Genomic DNA, 21,109 nt, shown 5'->3' on the forward strand with positions numbered 1-21,109 from the left:
CTGTGGATAGCTTTCCTTTGGCATTTTCTCATCAAAACAGATTAGAGTAAGCTAAATCCACACTATCTCAGTCTGCCTTTGTATCAGTGGAAAAATGTTTCTGCAATAAAAAATATGAACACATTTGAGGGAACCCTGTTTAATGCACTGAAACTATAAAGGTCAGTTGCAGTTAGTGCTACCAAGAAGTGTGATGGCCCATTATAATCACTATTTCTGCACAGCCTTCAGTGTTGTGGACATATAGGATTTGTCCAAATGTACATGTATAGGGGAAGGGCTATGTGTGCCTTCTTTTGTAACTGCAGTAACTGCTTTGGGACAAATTCTGCACTTTCTGCAGTACCATTGAAGTCAATGGATGTTTTGGCTATGTCTGAGGCAAAGATATATCTTTATATATTATTCACACAAAATTTGTTGTTTAGAAGATCCTGCATTCTGAAACATAATCCAGAACACGAAGGATGAATTGTCAGCCACCCAGGCATTAAGTAAGTGAAAATGAGGCCTACATCACTGTTTAATTTTATTTCCTTTGAAACAACTCCTGGCTGTTCCCCCTCCTTCCAAACAGGCTGCTAACTAGCTAATGACTGCATTCCAAAATGCAATTATACCAAAATGCAATTATACCAAAATGCATGCCTTATACATGTACAGATGTATAATATCGTCAGTCTATCTGAGAGTTCCTACATCCAGTAGAGTTAGGAATCTTTACTCTCTTTGACTATTTTCATCTGCCTTTTTCATACTTTTACTGCTTCTACCTCCTTCTCCTCCACTATTGTGCATGCGTGCCCTTTGAAAATAACTATAGAATAAATAATGTTGGAGTAATTCCAATAAAATAAGCTTTTCCTGTGTGACTCACATCTCACAACCAGTGTTTCAGGTACATATGTATAATGTTGCTGAATGACCAGTAAAAGGTGTAAGAATTTGTGTGTGCATGTCCATGACTGTGTACAGCCAGCACTAAATCCTTGCTAGTGTCTCTCTTTCCTTAGTGGAATTAACTGTAGTTTGCAACAGCCAAAGAGCTCTCTTTTATGTACTTGTTTTGACACTTCTCAAAGCAGCTGGACTAACAGTCATGTTTTAATATACCTTTTCTGTCCAAGCAGCATTCAAAAACATTACAAAAACCTGTCCTGGTTTAAAAAAAAAAAAAAAAAAGAATTAAGACCACTGTAAAATAATAATAAAAAAAGTTCTATTAATAGTTTCTCTATTTTTATGTATTTATAAGCTCCTGAGAAGATGGTTCCTATTAACGGAAAACCACATTTTAAATGCTAAACAACAGTGGTTGTAGATCATGTATATTGAGTGTTTGGTGTCTGTGTTATTGCCTGCTGAGACCTGCAGTGAGACAAAAAGGCGCTCAAGGATTAATTAACAATAGTTAAAAATAGTTTTTACTTTGAATTTTTATGTTGTATGCAAGGGCGTATTAAACAGAGGTTTTATTTAATGAAAGATTTACTTGATAGCAATGACAAGATTTATCCAGCTACTCCTACATATAATTGCTTTTTAATTGCAAAAATTGAATCTATTGTCATCAGGAAACCGCATCATTTTGATGAGCAGTACATCAAAACTGGGAACCTATGGGAGAACCAGGATGTGAGCTCTTGGGAGCAGCAGAGCATCTCTGCATGAGGACACATGAGGGGGAATGAGCCCCAGTGCTGGCTCATTGGCAGAGAAGTCTATGAGGCTGAATAACAGTACTCTGCTTGAACTATGAACAAACTTTGGAAATGTCTCACATAATATTGCAGCACTTGAGACAAGAGAAAAATCATGGTTTACATCATTACCTAAGGCACATCCAGAACCTAGCAGCTACTTAACATGCAGAGAAGTCAACCTGGCATGGGCTAAGAAGCAAAAACTCCTCTGGGTTCTCGGGGTTTGGCAAAGAACTGCTCGCAGACAAAATAAAAGTGCATCAAGTATACAGTGCATGCTTACTGCCCTGTCACCTCAGAAATTAGGCGGGTGCAATGGCATAAACCAGCTGAGGATTTTTCTCTTTTTGCCTGACTTTAGATTTTTACATATCCCTTGGCAGAGCTTTTCTCTTCCCTTTCTGTGACTGCCCAGTGGAAGCAAAAGTGATTTAGTGAGAGGGGAAAAGCACTTATTTCCTACCACAGTGTTTATACCTGCTGCACATTAAGCCACGTATATGGGGCAGACACACAGCTTTAATACTGAAAGAGTGTGCCAAGCATATGCTGAAGGCTGTTTGCCACAGCCAAGGTTGAAGCTTTACCCACATGGCTGAAGAGGGTAAGAGGCGTGGGTAGGGAGTTAAGTTTCACGGTGTTGTTTAATATTTCAGGATACACTACTGGATTTGCAATCAGTTTGGCAGTAGAGTCTTATAACCATACAGATTTCTCTTTTAAGAAAAGCTTTGTATGTCTGAACAGAAAGGGGTTTGTCCTCAAGCAGGAAGCCTAGCAGAGAGCTTACACAGTGATATATTTTCAGTCATGTGGCCAAGACAATAAACATGCATCTTTTGATCTGTGTGGCAACGGCGTGCAAGTTGTAGTTTTTGCTGGGGCAGAAAAAGATGCAAATCTGCCAGGAGTGAGTCAGTGCTCTGGCGTGTTTCTGCACATCCTAAATTTCACCAGGCTGAAACGAGGGGACTTAAATGTCTAAAGAACCCATAAAAGTATTCCAGCAAGTCCGATGGTTTAAGTCCTTATGTCAAAACACAGGAACATGCAGTCTACTTTGTATAAAATATGTTTTGGTGTTCTAACTATAAATTAAACCTCTTTAAAAAGTGTGCTTCTGTAAGCATACATTTACCAGCAGTCTTTTCCTCTTTATATGATGCAAAGAGGGGCCGTAATACCTCTCCTGGGACTATAGAGGGCATGGGTAGAATTTTAAAGTACCATTAAAAATTATCTCTTATTAATCGCTGTCACGTTCAAATATGAGCAATATCCTCTGGCCGCTTAATAGCAGCGCTACCATTATGCCTTGTTGTCTTACGACATTACACGGCTAACCGCACCAGCACATTATTTCCTAGACCTCCTCTGTTTACAAATCAAAGTGCCTCACTCCAGCACAGCCTGCTGAAACGCAGTGCTGTTATTAGGAAATGTGAGTGGGCTGAAGTGGGGATCCCCGCAGAGTTAACTTGGCAGCGTTTGAGAGCCTGGCTCAACCCGATATTAAAAGTGAGTCATCAGCTTGCCCCCACAGCAGGCCCTCGCTTTGTACTTTCCCCTGCGAGCAGCTCCACAGAGGGCCAAGAGATTCAGCGTTTGCTTCTCTAATTAATAACCAGCTGAAAGGAACTCCTTGTTAAGGGATACTTGGGTTTTTGTTGTTGTTGTTGTTTGTCAGTGTTAAACGCTGATAAATGGCAAAAGCTCAAGTCAGGTCTACCACCTGGAAGGCCAGTTCACCATGTGCATTAGTCATCTGACTCAGACAGCTCCATTTCCACTCCACGACCAGAGCTCTGCAGCTGGCTCAGCTCCTCACAGCTATTTTGGTATCTGCCAGGGGCTATTTGCAGTTCAGGTCTTTCATTTACATTGATTTGGGACCATCCTGTTTTACCAAGAGTATCCATGGCCTGTATTTAGCTCCTTGAGGGCTTTGAGCAGAATTCTGTTTTTCTCCTACCTTTGCCTCATTACATCGATCACACCTATATGCTTCTCTGTAACTGAGCTAATACTCCTGTTTCCTTTCTGTCTCCTAAAACAAAAGTTCATGACTTATGTGTCCACTTCTCTGATTTATAGGCACACTTTATCGAAAGGTATCTTCTGCAGCCCGTACTTTTTCTTCCCCTTTGTGTCCCCAGCTTAAGGAAACATCTATATGAGCTAAAGTTAAAACAGGTGAACTTCTGTGAGACTCAGACATCCAAATATAGATGCTCCTTCAAGCAAAACCTGTGTTTTTCACACAGATTTGTCAATGTTTCCTGTTTCCAAGGAGAAAGACATCAGTATAATATTTCACTAATGGTCCTACCATAGCTGCATAGCCTTATGGGGAAAAAATAATGTTGGAAGTGTATGAAAGAAGTCAATGCCACAGTTATTTTGACAGCAGAAATTGCATTTACCAAATTCTATGTTCCCTGAATTTTTCTCGTGTCTCTTTACTATTTATTTATTTATTTCCAGATCCACTATTTTTATGAACCCTTCTCAGTTTGGTGTCATCCTATTTATACCTACAACAGAATCATTGCTCTTTATGTCATGATAATTCTGTAGTCTTGTTTCATGCTACTGCAGATTCACTGAATGAAAAAGCATCCTGATATTCAATTTTGTTGATACTCAGGCCAAAAGACTTTTTTTTTTTTTTCTGTTTGTTTAGATCTTCCAGAAGGCAAGGTAGTGAAATAGTAGGTAAATTAGGCTTACATTATGTATGGAACCAGTAGAAAAAGGAAGGGAAAGAGGCTAAAGACAATGTAAAACTTCCTAAATAGCAAGATGATTTGGATTATGAAAAGTGTCTTATGTCAAGTGCCTCTTCACCCACTAAGTGTGCTATGAAATATGATCACTTGTCTTGAATATACTCAGTCCTAACAGCAACATTGTTGTACTTATAAACACTATTAATTGTGTCAGACTTGGAATACAAATCCTGCAAATCCTTCCTACGTTCAACTGAATGGGCCTCATTCATAGCTGGGGGAGGTATGAATGGACTCAGCATGGTTATGTAAGGCAGGACAATTTTTTTTTCATAAATAATTCTGCATTCTTTTCTCAGCATATCTTCTGAGTTAGATATTTTGAAGTAGTCTCACTGGAAAGAGGACTCGGTTTCTGCATGCCACAGTTTGGCTGAGAAAGTCATGTATCATAAGAGACCACCAATGATACTGAATTTTCCAAAAGGGAGAAAAATATGTAGTATTTCTCTCTTGCTTTAAACAGCTGTGAGAAGTTATCAGAAACCTTTCCAGGCACTGTTCTCCATTTCTCCATTTGTGCTGCAGGTAGAGCATCTGCTGTGGGGTGGAATACAGTCTTTGTACCTGGAAACAAGATCAGTGTCTTTTACATCTTGATTCAAGCATATTTAAATTTTGTTGTTGTTGTTGTTTTCCCCAAGATATTATGATTATAGGAATAGAAAGGAGTGCAATGAATATAGCCTTTCTCTAAGTTTGCTTTCAGTGAACAAACACATATAAATAGTAGCCAAACCAGACCAAAATTCTGTTCCACATTGCAGTACAGGTGTAGTTTTTTCAATTGGTCCCTCAGCTTTGTTTGCTCAGACATCCCACATAGCAGTTGCCCACAGTAGCACCCTGACATCATGAATTTGGCTGTAGCCTGAGACAGGGGGGACACCAGAACAAGACCAGTGTGAGCTGCTAGGGGGGAAATTTATATTTTTGATGATGTTTCAGGTTGCATTTTATCTTTTTATTCTTGTTTCTAGAGTTGTAATAAATTACATAACCTTTTGATTTGATGTCCATGTCTGTAAATTCTGTGGGGTGCTAAAAAACCTGGTTTTAAGGTGTTCTGCTGGATTCCGGAAAGTCCATTCCCAGTGGTAGAAAGAAGTTATGCATAGGTACAGACTGTCACTCCTCAGAGATGCCACCATTCTGGACCTATAAATGGTTCTAGAAGGAGATGTTCCCTTTTTCTGGGTCCAGACAGTGCCTCTCTGGAGGGCAGTGGGGTGAGGAAAGCAGCATATCACAGAATCACACAATCACAGAATCGTCTAGGTTGGAAGAGACCTCCAAGATCATCTAGTCCAACCTCTGTCCTAACACTAACAAGACCTCCACTAAACCATATCACTAAGGGCTACATCTAAACGTCTTTTAAGGACCTCCAGGGATAGCGACTCAACCACTTCCCTGGGCAGTCCATTCCAATGCCTAACAACCCTTTCAGTAAAGAAGTTCTTCCTAATATCCAACCTAAACCTCCCCTGGCGCAACTTTAGCCCATTCCCCCTCATCCTGTCACCAGGCACGTGGGAGAATAGACCAACCCCCACCTCTCTACAGCCTCCTTTAAGGTACCTATAGAGGGCGATGAGGTCTCCCCTGAGCCTCCCCCTCTCCTGCCTAAACAGCCCCAGCTCCCTCAGCCGCTCCTCGTAAGACTTGTTCTCCAGACCCCACACCAGCTTGGTTGCCCTTCTCTGGACTCTCTCGAGCACCTCCATGTCCTTCTTCTAGCGAGGGGCCCAAAACTGAACACAGTACTCGAGGTGTGGCCTCACCAGAGCCGAGTACAGGGGCACAATCACCTCCCTAGACCTGCTGGCCACACTGCTTCTTATACAAGCCAGGATGCTGTTGGCCTTCTTGGCCACCTGGGCACACTGCTGGCACATATTCAGCTGCCTATCAACCAGTACTCCCAGGTCCTTCTCAGTCAGGCAGCTTTCCAGCCACTCATCTCCCAGCCTGTAGCGCTGCTTGGGGTTGTTGCGCCCCAGATGCAGGCCTGTGTATATGCAGGCCCAGATGCCTGCATATACCTGTGCCTACACCATAACCACAGTGGAAATATTCCCTCTGTACCTGAGGCAGACAGGAACAACTGATCTGTGGCAGCATCCTCCCCGTCTGTGCTGGGGAAGGGAGCTACACACCCTGTGGTGGCCTCACGATGTCACGGCTGTCATGCAAGGCAATGGGGACAGCCCCTCGCAGTGGTGCAGGGTGCAGGGTCTGATCCTGGCCCAGACATGGCACCTTGCCCTGCATCAGTCCCACGCGTCTGTTCTCCAGCAATTGAACTCTCCTGTGTTTGAAAATCTTTGAAAATATGCCTGCTTTTTTTTTTTTCTTTTTTTTTTCCTCCTTTAAAGACACAAGTGGCCATTGACCACCCAGACTGAGTCACACAGTATGAAATGCCAAGAAATCCAGCTGCAATTTTGAGGTGAGCCTGTATGTGATATATGTTTAAGGGCAGTGAGGCTTGTATGGAGGAGATGCCAAACCTACTTTGCTGTTGCACTCAGAAGAAGAGGGAACGTGATGGGAAAGCATTTGTTTAGCTCCTGGATGGCTAAGTGTAATGTGGGCTGGGGGTGCTCCGGGGCTCTCCCAAGGCTTGTGGGGAGTGCAGAAGGCTGTTCTCCACAATAACACTGCTTCTTGCATCCTCTGAGCACCAAGGACCCCAAAGGCTGCTGAACTCTCTTGTCCAGGTGGCAAAAGGTTTGTGCCATCATTACTCAGCTCTCTTCTGCTTCCTTTGGGCTACGAAGCCCCTGCCCATGGCCTTGCCAAGAACACTGTGTTGTCAGTGCAGTTTCCAGAAGGCCATGCAACAAGCCTCAGCAAGATCAGAGAATCACAGAACCCGATACTGAATCACAGAATCATAGATCAATAACAAGACATCTCAGAAAACCAATAAATCAACATTTATATTGCACTTTACATTTGCAAAATGTTTCTTAGGCCTGAATGAATGAATATACAAAACACTCATCAGAGTAACTGGTGGTTCACAGGCTGGAAGGAGGATGAACAAGCACCTTTAAACCAAAACCACATTGTTCAAAACAAACACCTGGTGCAAGATTACTTATATAACTCAAGGGTAAATCAGTGATCAGCCAAAAGCAGATAGATAGGGCTAAATTGTGAGTTTGCAGGGATTTCCTAGACTTTGGGTGGCAAGCAGATATCTGCCACTATTGCAGAACTCATGGGCAGTCTGTCTCCCCAGTGACTTTCATCAGTCACTTTTATCCAGGCACCTTCCTTTTAGTAAAATCACTGACACAGCAAGATGTAACTCGGTCTTTGTAAATGTAGCACAAATTCCTCCATTTGCTTTTAATACATAGTATATAAGGTCTCATATATACGTGATAACAAGGGCCAAAAGTTCATTACAGAAAGAAAAGTAAAGCAAGATGGAGTAAAACTCTTGGAAAATGAAGAGAATGTGACCACGTGGGACTAAACAGGAAAGGGATCCTCCAGGCAATTGTCTAGCACAAGAGATGAAAAGAGGAAAAGATGAGACTGTAAATGAAGTTCTGCCAGAACTACAGAGCAGCCAGAGGGAAAGTGGTCCCTGGATCCTTTGGCCAGTTTTGGTCCTGGCCATGTCCAAATCCAGTAAGTACACTTTCTGCAGGACAAGACCATTAAAGCTCATTTCTGAAGTCTAATGTTAAGGTGCTAAGTGGATTGCTCCACTACGGCCATCTGAGAGGATTGCAAGGAGCGCAAGTCAGGACTGCTGTATCAAAAGCCTGGCTAAAGAACAGCAGAGTTGGAGTAGGTGAAATAAAGTGCTGAAGTAGTTTAATAGACTAACCTGAACACCAGGCTGTGACAGAACAAAAACCAGATCACTTTGATATTTCTGAATTAGCAATTCTGTTTCACATAAGAAGGAATATTCAATCATCATTTTTCTCTAAAAGTATAACCAGATGGGCAGCCACCCTAACAGCCAAAAAACATGTCTTTTGAGAGTCATTCTGGGGCATTCCATAGAATAAAACACCCTTTTCTGTTTGTTTCTAGCAGCTTTAGTTTCAGGTTCTGACAAAGGCATACAGGACTAACTGTTACACATGGAAAATGGTGTAATGGGAATACTAGCATATTGAACCAGCTCCTGTGAGCAGCTGAGTTACTCCATTCTTACTCAAGCGAAGATCCTGTTAACCAGGTTTTGATCTGAGTAGGGATTTTAGAATTGAGGAATCAATATCAATAAGGGGGATTCTTTTATTTTTTTTCTGAATGTTTTTCTCCACTCTTTTATTCACTGTGTATTTTAGGGCAAGGAGCAGATCTATTTCAGATGCAAAGTGAGAATCTCTGGGGAAGAAAAAAAAAAAAAAAAGGATCTAGTTCACCCTCCCTCTACTTCTCCTTCCATCTGGCTGCCCTATACATATTATTCAGGTGTCTCCGGTGTTTAAATATCCAACTTGTGTGTCAAGGAGGAGGAATAGGTCATTGTTCTACCCCTGCCCCATCTCCAGTCCTTGCATTTAGTTTAGACCATGCATTTCATAAGCCTCAGAAGTCCCCAGCCCTGCTCTGGACACATTTATACAAATTTTGTACAGAGAAGTGGAAACTGTTCTGCTTCACCACCACTGAATCTCATTTCAAATTCTGCAGGATTAGAGGAATGGCATGAAAATGTGGTTGTGATATTGTGAAGAACCAAAGTGCTCCTCTTTTATAATGCATGGTTTTATCAAGGCAGGTCCAAATCTAAAGTTTTCTCTAAGTATTAAGTCAATATTTTGAAATATACAGCTACTGGAGGTATAAATCACTTATAGGGAGAGAGTTTCCAGATAGAACATATACACACACACAAAGAAAATACAGAAAAGTGTTATAAAATTGAAGCTAATTCTCACATAAAAATCACAAAAAGATAAAGTGGAAGAAGTGTTTCTTAGAAGGTTGTCAGTCTCTTTTTGTTAAACAGAAAAAAAATACCTCTACCTTCATTCTTACATTCCTGTAGTGTTAAGAATAATGAGATTTATTCCTGTTATTGTACCAATTACTTTGGGAAACCTCTGACAAAGGGAACTAATCAATAGTAGAAATATTTATCAATAAAATGTACAGTGGATAAACTGTTCTAATTATGGTAAAACTCAAGAGATCTGCAAGTGTAAATGTGCAAAAACTAGCAGCCTTCTATTTGCTGACAGAGAATTAAATGTTGTGTCTCCTTAATATACATTTATTCACAAATACAAATTCTTGTTTTGGTATGCTTATGACCAAGAAAGTAATTGAAGGAACACCAAACTACTGTGTGGATCTCTTCTGGTATCTCCCCTGCTGCAACTTAAGAGGGTGGGTTTGTCTAGGACAATGTTTATATATGACAGTCTTTTAACTGTCACTTCACTTATTCTGGAAGAGCTCCACTAATTTTAGTTAGCAGATGCAAGTCTGTAGTCTAAAATTAGGGATTGACTTTTAATGGTCTGAAATGCAAAAAGAAAAAGAAAAAAAATCTTACGAGTGTGTGTATTAAGGGAGGGATAGATGTAGGCAGCTACACAAGGTAATGAATCTTTCCTTTCTATACAGTGTAGTTCTTTACAAGCAATTCTGTGATTGATAAGCCACCATCTATCCCAGCTTTAGTGAGAATCTGGAGGTCATGAATGTATTTCCTACCCTGTTGAATGATTTCTCCCTATAGTTCTGTGAGACGAGGACAATGCTACATTCTTTTCCTTCCATTTTCCAGGTTCAGCACATAGTAAAATCCTTGTCTGCAGATTTCAGGTTTTCTTTTGCATGGTTAAGTTATCAGCTTTCTGTCGGGGTTGCACTATGTTTTTTGAAGGAGGTGCAAGAGGTGGGGGAGAAGGTTTATTTTACAAGCTGCCAGTTAAGATGTGTCCTAATCAATCGAATCTGGCTAACTCTCCATCCTCTATCAAGCTTTCCAGACTTGCAAAGCTTTGAACCTTGCACATGAAAGGAGGAGGTATTTATTGGAATCTGCTATGACTGAAAACTTTGCTGCTCATCTGAAGGTATTGTTTGTATTCCACTTCATAAAATAATGAACACTGGAGCTGTCTCTTGTGAACCAGACCAGCAGTCATGTCCAATTTTAGTGGCAGAGGTCATAAGAGTTAAGTGTTCCAGCAGAGAGACCTGCGCTATGGTAGTCTTCAAAGGACATGCTTTTGTCCTGGCCAGAAATTAAGGTATAAGCATATCAAAGACCAAATATGTAAGAAAGCCTAATTTTAACTGCATTTCTTTGTTATAAATGTCAACTGAATCTCTATTAAGCATTTAGGAGGCCTGAGTGACATTACTGTGAGATGGATAATAGGTACGAAATGTTTTTCAAACATTTAGATAGCTTTAAAGCCATGAGTTTTACCTGCTGTATTTTCATTTTGTGTAGTTTTTTCCCATCTTATGATGAAATATTAATCTATATGCAATCTATATAATCTGTTTAAAATGCATTTTATGAAAACATTTAAAAATGAAATAGAATTTGTAGATTGATTACTGGTTCAAATAGATAAGGCAGATATTTTCTCCCATGAACTACATTTATTTTAATTAATTTGCTGATATTCTTTCATCCTTTTGCCCCAATCTTGCCAACTCTCTCAAAGTAAATGATCTGATATTTATTTCAAACATGGAAAGTCCTTCAAAAAAAAAATCCATGTCCATGGAAGAAGTAGAACTGGTAGTAAGTTTAGTATTTTAGAATTTAGTAGCAGGTTTGTGCCACAAAAAGATTTAGTGAAAATTTAGTCCATTTATACCAACAGTGTTTTTCTTAAGAAGACAGACCTGGTATACATTTTACTAACATTTGATGCATAAATAAATTGCATGAAATTAGTTACTTATTTGCATGAACATTTTTTCTGCCTCCTCACACTGTGCACATATTTATCAGAAATTATTCTGATTTTTATAAGTTGGAAAATTATCATCTGCTCATAGGCCATTTCTAGCAAATATATATTCAAGTAAAGTCAGTTAGCTGTGATTGGATATCTTGTTTCTGAAGGATACTCATGTATTAACATGATTGATAAAAATCCCTTTTTAAGGCAAATGTAATGCTCAGTGGAAAATACTTGTGCCAGTTGCAGAAATATGTCCAAAAAGACTAAGAGTATAAAAACTGCCTTATTGGGCCAGACTGAAGATTGAGATAGCTCCATATGTTGAAAGAAACCAAGTACAATATGATACTGCAGTGGGTGTATCATCCTAGCATCCAGCAATTATCAATTTAGGGGTTTCTTCAGCAAGAAAACAGATTTTGTGAGCACTGTAATGATACTTTTAAAAAGAATGCAGCCAATACTTGCTGCATTTGGCATTCTTGATCTGTTTGCCAGCAGATACATGAACGTGCAGTGGCTGTGCGGACCTCTTGTGCACTGTTAAAAACCCACTGTGTCCCACCACAGCCCTGGCTGCATCTCTCCAGAGAAGGGATTTCTCCCCCAAGAGCCCTGGAGCATCAGGCACAGAAGCAACCCAGTGGCAATGGTGTGGCACTGCTCAGCATGCTCTGTATAAATTCTTACTTTGACTAAGAAAATCACTATCAAATAAATCCTAAAACTCTAACAAAATATTAATGAAACCTCTTTGATAACACGGTCTCTGTTAAAGCTGACAGAGCCTCACGATCTGGGCATCTGAAAGCATGCCTGAGGGAGAAGAGCATTGGACCCTAGTGGGAGGGCAGATAGAGAACTTGGATGCATCTCTGAGCATCATGAGGTTTCTAGCAGAGATTAAGAACTGATGTGGAATTTTTGTTATTCTTTAACGAAAATCTAGTTCCTGTGGAAAATGAGTATTAGACCAATATGATGACAAATACTGATGCACATTTTCCACTGTCCTGAGAGTTAATTCTCCTTTCTCACATTTGCTTCTCTGTTTTAATCATATGATATAATAAAATAATATTTAACTTTCAAAAACATCAGGCAAATATTGAAAGCAGTATGCAACCCACAGCACAGTATATCTTTCCATAGTTACAAAAAGTCCTATGCAATCCTACAATTAATGTCAGATTTGATTTCTCTTGTGCTTTTCTGTCCTTATTGCAGCAATCATTTCTGTTTTTCCTCTCTCTAGTCTTTTCTCAGGCTCTCACAGATATATTTTTCATGATCGCTTACTTCATTTTTGTATATTATTCTAGTTTTCACTTCACTTTAGTGTTATTGTTTCGATATTACATTAAATTGATTTTTTTCCTCTGTTCTACCTCCCACACTCCCATATTGATATCACTTGTTCCACCCTCATTTCCTCAATATTCTCGGATAGTGGTTTATGTATAGAGTCTTCAGCTGAGTGGTGTTTGAACATGGTCACTGGTTTGTTTGTGAGGTGTCTACACCATGTCTGCTTCAACCACTTGATAGAGTTTTTTTATAGCCATGTTGGCTTGGCAGAGCTCATACATATTTCAGCATCATTTTTACATGGAATGTTGATCTGCTTTTTCTAGCCTGTTCTAATACTCCAAGTGGACTAAAGAGTGCATTGATCACTGAACAAGCCCGAGAAGGGTGATTTTAAGCAAGACGTAACACCAAAAGTTAGTACCCTGGGATACATATAAAACAAATAGAAATGAAATAAAAATATTTTCAAATCCTGAGTCTATTTGGGGAACAAAAATGAGGATTCTTTGAATTCTGTTACTAGCTAATTATTTCTTGCTCTGATCTCAGGCTAATTTTTCCCAGACCTATTGGCTATATTGGCTTTCCCCCAAAACCTGCAAAATATTTTTGAATGAGCATTTTATCCTAAATTATTCCAAACATTTCCAGTTTATTATTATGGCTGATATATATATTATTATTTTGTTGTCTCAGGATGTCACTCTCTTTGCCCCCAGATACATTTGTTTTTTCTTCCCACTGAAAAACCAATATAATAATTTAGAAGCTTAATAACTATTCAGTAGACTTGTCACTGATGTTCAGATTACAGTTTTACTGCTGCATAAACATAAACCCACATTGAAAAGAAAGTGTTGCGTGGAGGCAGCATGGGTGCTGTTACAAAAGCTGGTGGCTAGAGGGAACTCTTTTTCCTTGCTGGAGACAGTGGCTCTAACAAGGCAATGACTATTTTGCTACAGCAAAGCAGTCCATTAAAAGAAAAAGAGGATGGGAAAAGCCCTTGAAACAAAAACATTAGCATTAATCGAGACATGCTTACAGTGGAGGGTAGGAACCAGGAGATGTTTCAGCGACATCTATCATTTCTACAGCAATAAAGAGTACCTTTGGGTGTCCCCATTCAGGGACATTCACCGGTCACACATGGTTGAACACCCCCCTAGCTGCTGTCCCACTGGCAGCTGTTAGACTGGTTATGGCAGTGTGGGTCACCTGGCTGCAGCAGGGCATGTTTTGGTTTTGTGGACAGGAAAAAGGGGACACAGACCACAAAAAAAAAAAAAAAAAAAAAAAAAAAAGCAGGCAGTTCACAGAGCAGCAGTAGGTAAGGCGTTCAGGTAACAGCTACTGTGCTTTTAGGCCCCTAGCCAGCAAATTAATTAAGTGCATGCTTAATGTTAAACGTGGGCAAGTCATAGCTTTAGCTGAATTATTGGTACGCTGAACATTAAGCAGATTTAAAATGTACAGGCATCAGGTTGCTCAAGCTTGGGCATTTTGGCTCCCGCTGTGCCCCTGAGCATGGCCTGGGAGGGGGTGCAGGCTGGGTGGGGAGAGCTCTTGTTTGGAGAGCATGTTGGGTTGGTTCTTGGCGAACGCTGAGGCGTGGGGAAGGCTGACATGTGCACGGTCTCACTCCAGTAAGAAACTGGGCTGCGGCCAGCTTGTGTACCTTACCTAGGAATTTGGAAGCACTCCTGGTACGGTAGTGTGGTCTCAAAGGTGTATTTTGCTCTTGCCTGTTACTTGCAGGCAAATATAATACCCTCGAATACCATGTAGTAAAGCAAATTGTGTGAGGGGGAGCAAAGCAATGATGGAAGATTTGGAGAGGAGATAACATTGATTAGTGCTGACAATTAGCATAACATTAATGTCTGACTTAATGCAGTGTTACTCTAGTTACGTGTCTGTGTAACTACACTGGGATCCATGAGGATGGTAAGAAAGCAGAATAAATCTTAGCGTACTCCTCGCTGTTAATTGGTTAAATCTGAAGTAATGGATACTCCATGGACCTCAACTGTCCTTATATGGACTAACTTCTAGAAGCCAAAGCCTGTAGCCTTTTTATGGGGTCACCATTGCAAACACAGTAGGACCCAGGTGTAAGCATTTTAGCAAATGTTCTTGCAGATGCTCTCCAAATGTTCTCAGCTGTGCTCCAACAGCACAATTTGCCAAGAGCTGTTGAATGTATCTTGCATTCGGCAGCTGTGGCTACACAGTTCAAAAAAAAAAAACCATATTTGACAACTCCCTCCTGCCCTTTGTCTACGCAGCCAGTTGCCCCGGGCACACTTGGCCCTGAGATAATGTGCATGCAGACAGGAGTGGCCCTAGGTCTCCATCTTGTGTGTTCGTGCCAGGACACAGAGCTGACCCAGAACGTGGTGTCTGGTCGGTCCGTGGCACACTGTATATGCATAGAACTGGTCAGCACTGGTCAGTCATGTTAAATCACACCAAAAGTCCATCTAACCTTGCCTCTTGACAGAGGCAAATAGAAGATGGTAGTGGAGAATAAAATGATTCTTCCTTAAATACTGTCACAACCTTGCAGCAGTTCATGCTTCAGCGACTTAGCCAGATGTGATACCTTTTCAGTTAAAAGATTTGTCCTGTCACATCCACATCACCCCGCAGTAGGGAGCTCCACAACATCTGCTTTGTACTTTTCAAACCTGCTGCTCACTGGTCCCTTTTGTTGTCCTCTGATTCCACATACAAGGCAATGAATAGAGGTTCCCTGTGCTACCACTCTGCCCTGTGCATGATTTTGTGCACCTCTATAATGTATCTCTCGTCAGGTGTCTCTCTAGAAGCTAAAGGGAAGTTGCTCCGTACATTTGATCAGCCCCATCGCTACCCTCTGCTTTTTTTTTTTTTCATCTTTTTCTTCTTTTTTTTCATTTTTTTTCAGTTCTACTATGTCTTTTTTTTTTTTTTTAAGATGTGTGTGCTGGGGGAGGGAACCATAACTGCTGAACTAGGTCACATAAAATTTTGGATGGATTCCTGGGTTTCTATTTTAATGTCTCTGAAGCTTTGGCAATGGTTCAGAACTGTTCAGTTTTCTTCCTTTCTCTCCCTTCAGTAGAACTACTCCTATGATTAAGGCAAACCTCCCAACCTCCCAGCTCGCCAGGGTGAAGCTGGAAGAGAGCAGAGCGGCTAGACACACACTGATGAAAGGATCACTGTGCTTGGGTCCTCTTCTATCTCAGTCATCCTTACCATATAATGTCACTCATAAACTGATCAAATTCCATTTAAAAATAAGTTAGTGTTGTTGCCTCCACTTCTCCCACCAGAAGGATATCCCAATCTACCTTTCTCCTCAGACACTTTATACACAATTTTTTTTTTTGTTTCTGCTCTTTCTTTCATTAATGATTATTTCCCTGGTACATTTATGGACTGCAAACCTGTTCAGAATCATCACATTTGGTTATTCAAACCAGTTCCTTCCAGTCTCTTCTTGCATAAAGAATTTCTGTTTCTTCATTAGAGCTTTTACTTGCATATACCCCAGTTTGATATCAGCATTTATGAACACCAAAATTGTATACAATATTATGTATGAGGACTCAGCAGTGCCTTGGCTAACTGCATTCTTCTGGAAATACTGCACTTTATTAATCCTAACATCACAGCTGCATTTTTCATAATGATGACTGCCATTACTCTGATGTGATCAGCTAATGAAACCAAATGAGTCTTCTTGTCTGTAGAGACCCTTCAGTTTATGGCAGAGATTTCTGTTAAGAATTCTCACCTACATAGACTTTCATTTATGCTGTTGAAATTTATCCCACTTCTATTGCTCCAACTCTCAATTCTGCTCGGGTGATGCTCTGAATCTCCTCTGTGCTGATGGAAACACTGACGACTGGTCTTGAGACAAATCCTTGAGAGATTCAACTTGCAGTCTCTCTCCAGCCCAACACCTCCTTTTTGAGAGGTATCTGACCTCATTTCTTTTTCTGCCAGTCCCTTATGCATACCATACCTCTTCATTATTAATCCTGGCTATACCAAATGAATTAATAACTTCAGCAGTACAGTAAAAGTGTCTGACTAAGGCTGAATCTTTGTGTCTGCAAATTGTGGTAATTTTACCAAAGAATGTTATCAGGTTAGACAGACGTGATCATATTGCAGATCTCCACATATTTTGGGGTATTCCCATGCATTTAATGATTTTGTCCTCTAAGCTTTGTTCTAGAGCTCTGGATGTCAGCCTCTGAATGTCCAGCTAATAGACCTAGCTGGGTTTTCCTCTCTCTTCAGTCCTGGCACAAGAGGAGAATGTAGGCATCTAACTTTGCCACTGCCAAATATCATATATTGTTAAAAATCCTTCCACAGGATTTTTAGTTCTATGTATTAATTCTTTCACTGTTCTGAGGATGAAGTTAGTATTGATTCATGGTCACTACATTTTAATTTTATTTAGATATAATCATTTCTATTTGTAGTCCCCAATTTTCTTCAGGTTTTCTGTCTTAGATCTTGTATCCCAAATAATTAATTTAATTTGAGGACATCTGTAGAACCTTTTTAATACTGGGCTCTTTTCACTGTGGTCCTACTTCTTTTTTTGTTCTTTGTTATATGGTCAAAATAGTGTTTATTGTTTACATTCTTCTACAGGTCCTACTCAAGCTATCTTTCAGCATAATGTGAGTCAAACAATGGAAACATGGAAAATCAGTGTTTTGTGGTACTTCTTGCCATAATGGGCACTTTGTTCAGGGATTTTGATTACTTTTTGACCACTCCGTTAAGCGTACTATCTTTTTTTGCCTTGTTTTGTTTTCTCTCATGGTTTGAACTTGGTCTCCTTTGATTCCCAGTGCAGATAACAGTCACGGAGTGAAAAGAAACCCCCACAAGTCTTACACTGATTTTATTTTGTTGTAGCTGCAAGATGGAGAAAAGTGACACATATATTTCCACTGATGTTTTAAACATGTCTCACAGCAGTGAGATGCTGAGAGTTGTTAATACCTTTGTCCTCTGCACTCTGGAGAGAAGGATAGAACAACCCTTGCAGCAAAGTAGAGATTTATGCCACATAGCGGCACGAATATTCTGAGGAACAAGGCAGTGCCAGTAAAGGCATCTTACTTCTGTTATAATAACAGCCTTGCCTTCATTGCTAGGTTTTCAGAGTCTCTTAGTTAAAATGTTTTTAAAATGTGGGTTTGCAGAAGTGCATCCTGGCTGCAGCACAGAGGCTGTGTTCTCTGAAGTCTGTAAAGCACCCAGAATTATAAATAGGAGAGAGAGTTGAAGACATTTAACAGTAACCCGAATCCCACCCTAGAACACTGAGGCAGGACTCCTCTTCTGTTTCACCCATAGACAGTTAATTTGGAGCATTCAGTGGAACAGAACTGGTCATCACACAGTGAAAGCACTGTCTGTAAAATCTGGCACACATGACACCTCTGGTTTATGAGGCTTTAGGTTAAACACGTGTCAGTATTTTCATTCTCTGCACCTAAATCCATAGCTGCTATTAGAGCTCATGGATTACAAAAGCTGTGTTATCAAAGTGCTAAGTTGCTGGGACAAGTCTCACCATCAGCTTTTTTTTTTCTTTTTTCTTTTTTTTTTTCCCCACAGCATGTAGCTCCATCGCTCTAGTTTATTCCTGAATGTATTAGTACAACTAAACCCTGCTTAAGAAAAAGATAAACAGCAAAGTAGGTCTTTATTTATTGACAACAAATACACCATTTTTTTATACTATGTGTCATTCTCTTTTATTCTACATTGTAGCCACTCCACTTTTCAGACAATAAGAAAGCAGTCAAACCTAGCTGTGTTCATGGAGTGGTCTCTGTCCCCTGGAACTAAATGACATTTACAACTTTCTGTCTTCCAAGGAGTGATCTTTGGGTATTTACATACTCCAGAAAATTCTTTTAAATATTTTTAGTCTCAGGATTGTGGGAGGTGATTAAAATATTTTGTGCCAAGTTTTTCGGAAGGTGCATTGCCAAAAATGTCTGTGTAGGAAGAGGAGAAAGTACTTAAAAATAAAGATATTTGGTTCTTTTAACACAAATTTCAACTGTTACATGCATGCTCTTTTTCAATCAGAAATGTCATACACCAACATACACACACTTTTTAATTTTCCTGATCCAGATGCTTTTCCAAACATGTGGCCACTGATAGTAAAAATTTAGAGGGAACTCTTATGGAATCTGCTTTTTCTCTATTTGCTTTTCCTTTATATTCACTCTTTTCCTGTTCCAAACTATGGCAGGCATTTACAGAAATCTCAGAAAACAGGAATTTCCAAATATTTCTCACCTCTTTGTATTATCATCACCTTCAATTATTGAAAACAATAAAACCCTGGCTTCCTTTCTTCAGGGAAAATAATAATAATGATAAAAAACCACTACATTAAGTAAAAGATTTGTGACTGTGATTGATTACAGAGTAGAAAAGAACATTATTCTGAAGGAAAAGTCTTACAGATAAATGGATTATAGTTACTTACACTTGCTGACATGGGATTTAAATATTCCATTTCTGTTTTTGTGACCACTGGGTTCACTCATGACAGTTAGAAAGTGAAACTGAGTAGAAACTGATTAGAAACACAAACAAAGTCTGTTTTCTTCTGTCCAGAGAGCGCATAAGCATCATAAAAGGAAAAAATAAATGAGATATTAAAATTTCTTTCTGTTTTCGAGCTTGACCTTGCATTCCTTATGCCGTTACACTGGAGTTAATGGCACTGCTCTACCTCCCAAAGGACAATTTGAGCTATTATTAGTAAGAACCAGATCTCTTCCTTAAATGCGATTCATCCGAGGAGCACTGAGAAAGGCACATGGGGGGGAGAACACCTGAAGAGCACGTGGCAGGGCTTGGTTTGCCCTGGGTCCCCTGGCAGAGCTTGGCCAGCACACGGTGGTCCCGGCCACCCCACACACCTCGCCCCAGGACCACAAAGCACCCACACACTGCTGGGTGGGCAGAGGGATGCGAGACCCCCAGTCCCAGCAAAATCAAGGCTCTAGTTTGTGTGCTTGGAGGCACCCCGAGAAGGATTCCAAGATGACCCATGGAAGTCTGTAGCCTGAAAAATAGCCACTCTTCACTCTTAAGGATGGGAGCGATACGTCTGCTAGAAATCAGCAGCTCCAAGTTTTTTATTTTCATCTCAGGACTTTTCTTACTTTTCTGAGCTTTTCCCTCTGCAATAAAGCGGCCATCATATTTACTCATGCTGCCCTGGAATGTTTTTTATTTACAGCAGAATATAAATAATGCTAAGCCTTTCAATGTTAGTTTATTACCTTTGTTTTCCACCACTTTTTGTTTGTTTGCTTTTGTGTCTGTAGTTTTTGTTTTCATTCTGTTCTAATTTGTTTGTAGCCATTTTGCAGATAATCTTCTGATGTAGTTTGGACAACAAATTCCTCACAGATCATAGTCTAAGTAACAAACGTTCATTGATGTTCGTACTCTTTTGGTAGATTTTTACTTCCTCTGTATTTTTCTTAGGAGTTATGCTGTACAGCTGCACATCTTGAAAAAAAAAATATAATAATAATCACAGTGTACAGAGTCTCTGTTTGAATTCTAATAGGATTTTATTTTTATCACAGAAAAAAAAATCCTATTTCATTAACATAGATTTTTTTTGAAAAGCTGAAAAAATTAAATTGTGGTGAATATCCTCATACTCAGGTAGGTGGACAGTCAATGTGCTGTTAACATGGTTCGTGTGTCAGACGACGTATGTGTGAACTCATCTTGAATGTAGCCAAACAGCTGAAAAACACAGATTCCAATTCCTAAAGGGATTAGGACTCAACTAGCAAACAATCATAGTCTATTTCTAATGATTAGAGGAGTAAAAAATATTATTTAGAAAATACACCTCATTGGAGATAGAGATGTGTATTGCATGCGATTGCATGAGTGACTTCTTTTTAAATTAAATAGCAGGCATCCTTAAGTTGTAATTTACTGGCACGGCTGAATTCCCCAAGGTAACAAAACAAACTCCTGGGCTGCACAGAGGAATGCTCAGCAAGCCACTGCCACCAGACAGCAACAAGTCTGCAGTGTCTTGGACACGGGGCAGAGACACGCAGCAAACTATGTGCTGGAGCTGCCGATCAAGAGAGACTACAACTCCCTTTTCACCTCAGCTAACTGATATTGGCCTGGGAGGTCATTCGTGACATGCACTGGCTTTGCTTGACATAATGATTTTTTTGTCCTGATGATGCTGATAAGGCAAGAAGAGTAGCACCATTATTTGAAGCCCTGGAAAAACACTTTTGTGACATTCTTGGCTTTTGCTTCGCCTCTGAAATAAATTTGGATGCAGCAAAGGGCAGGTGTT

Source organism: Anser anser, assembly GCF_964211835.1.
Source record: "Anser anser genome assembly, chromosome: 2".
Lineage (NCBI taxonomy): Eukaryota > Metazoa > Chordata > Aves > Anseriformes > Anatidae > Anser > Anser anser.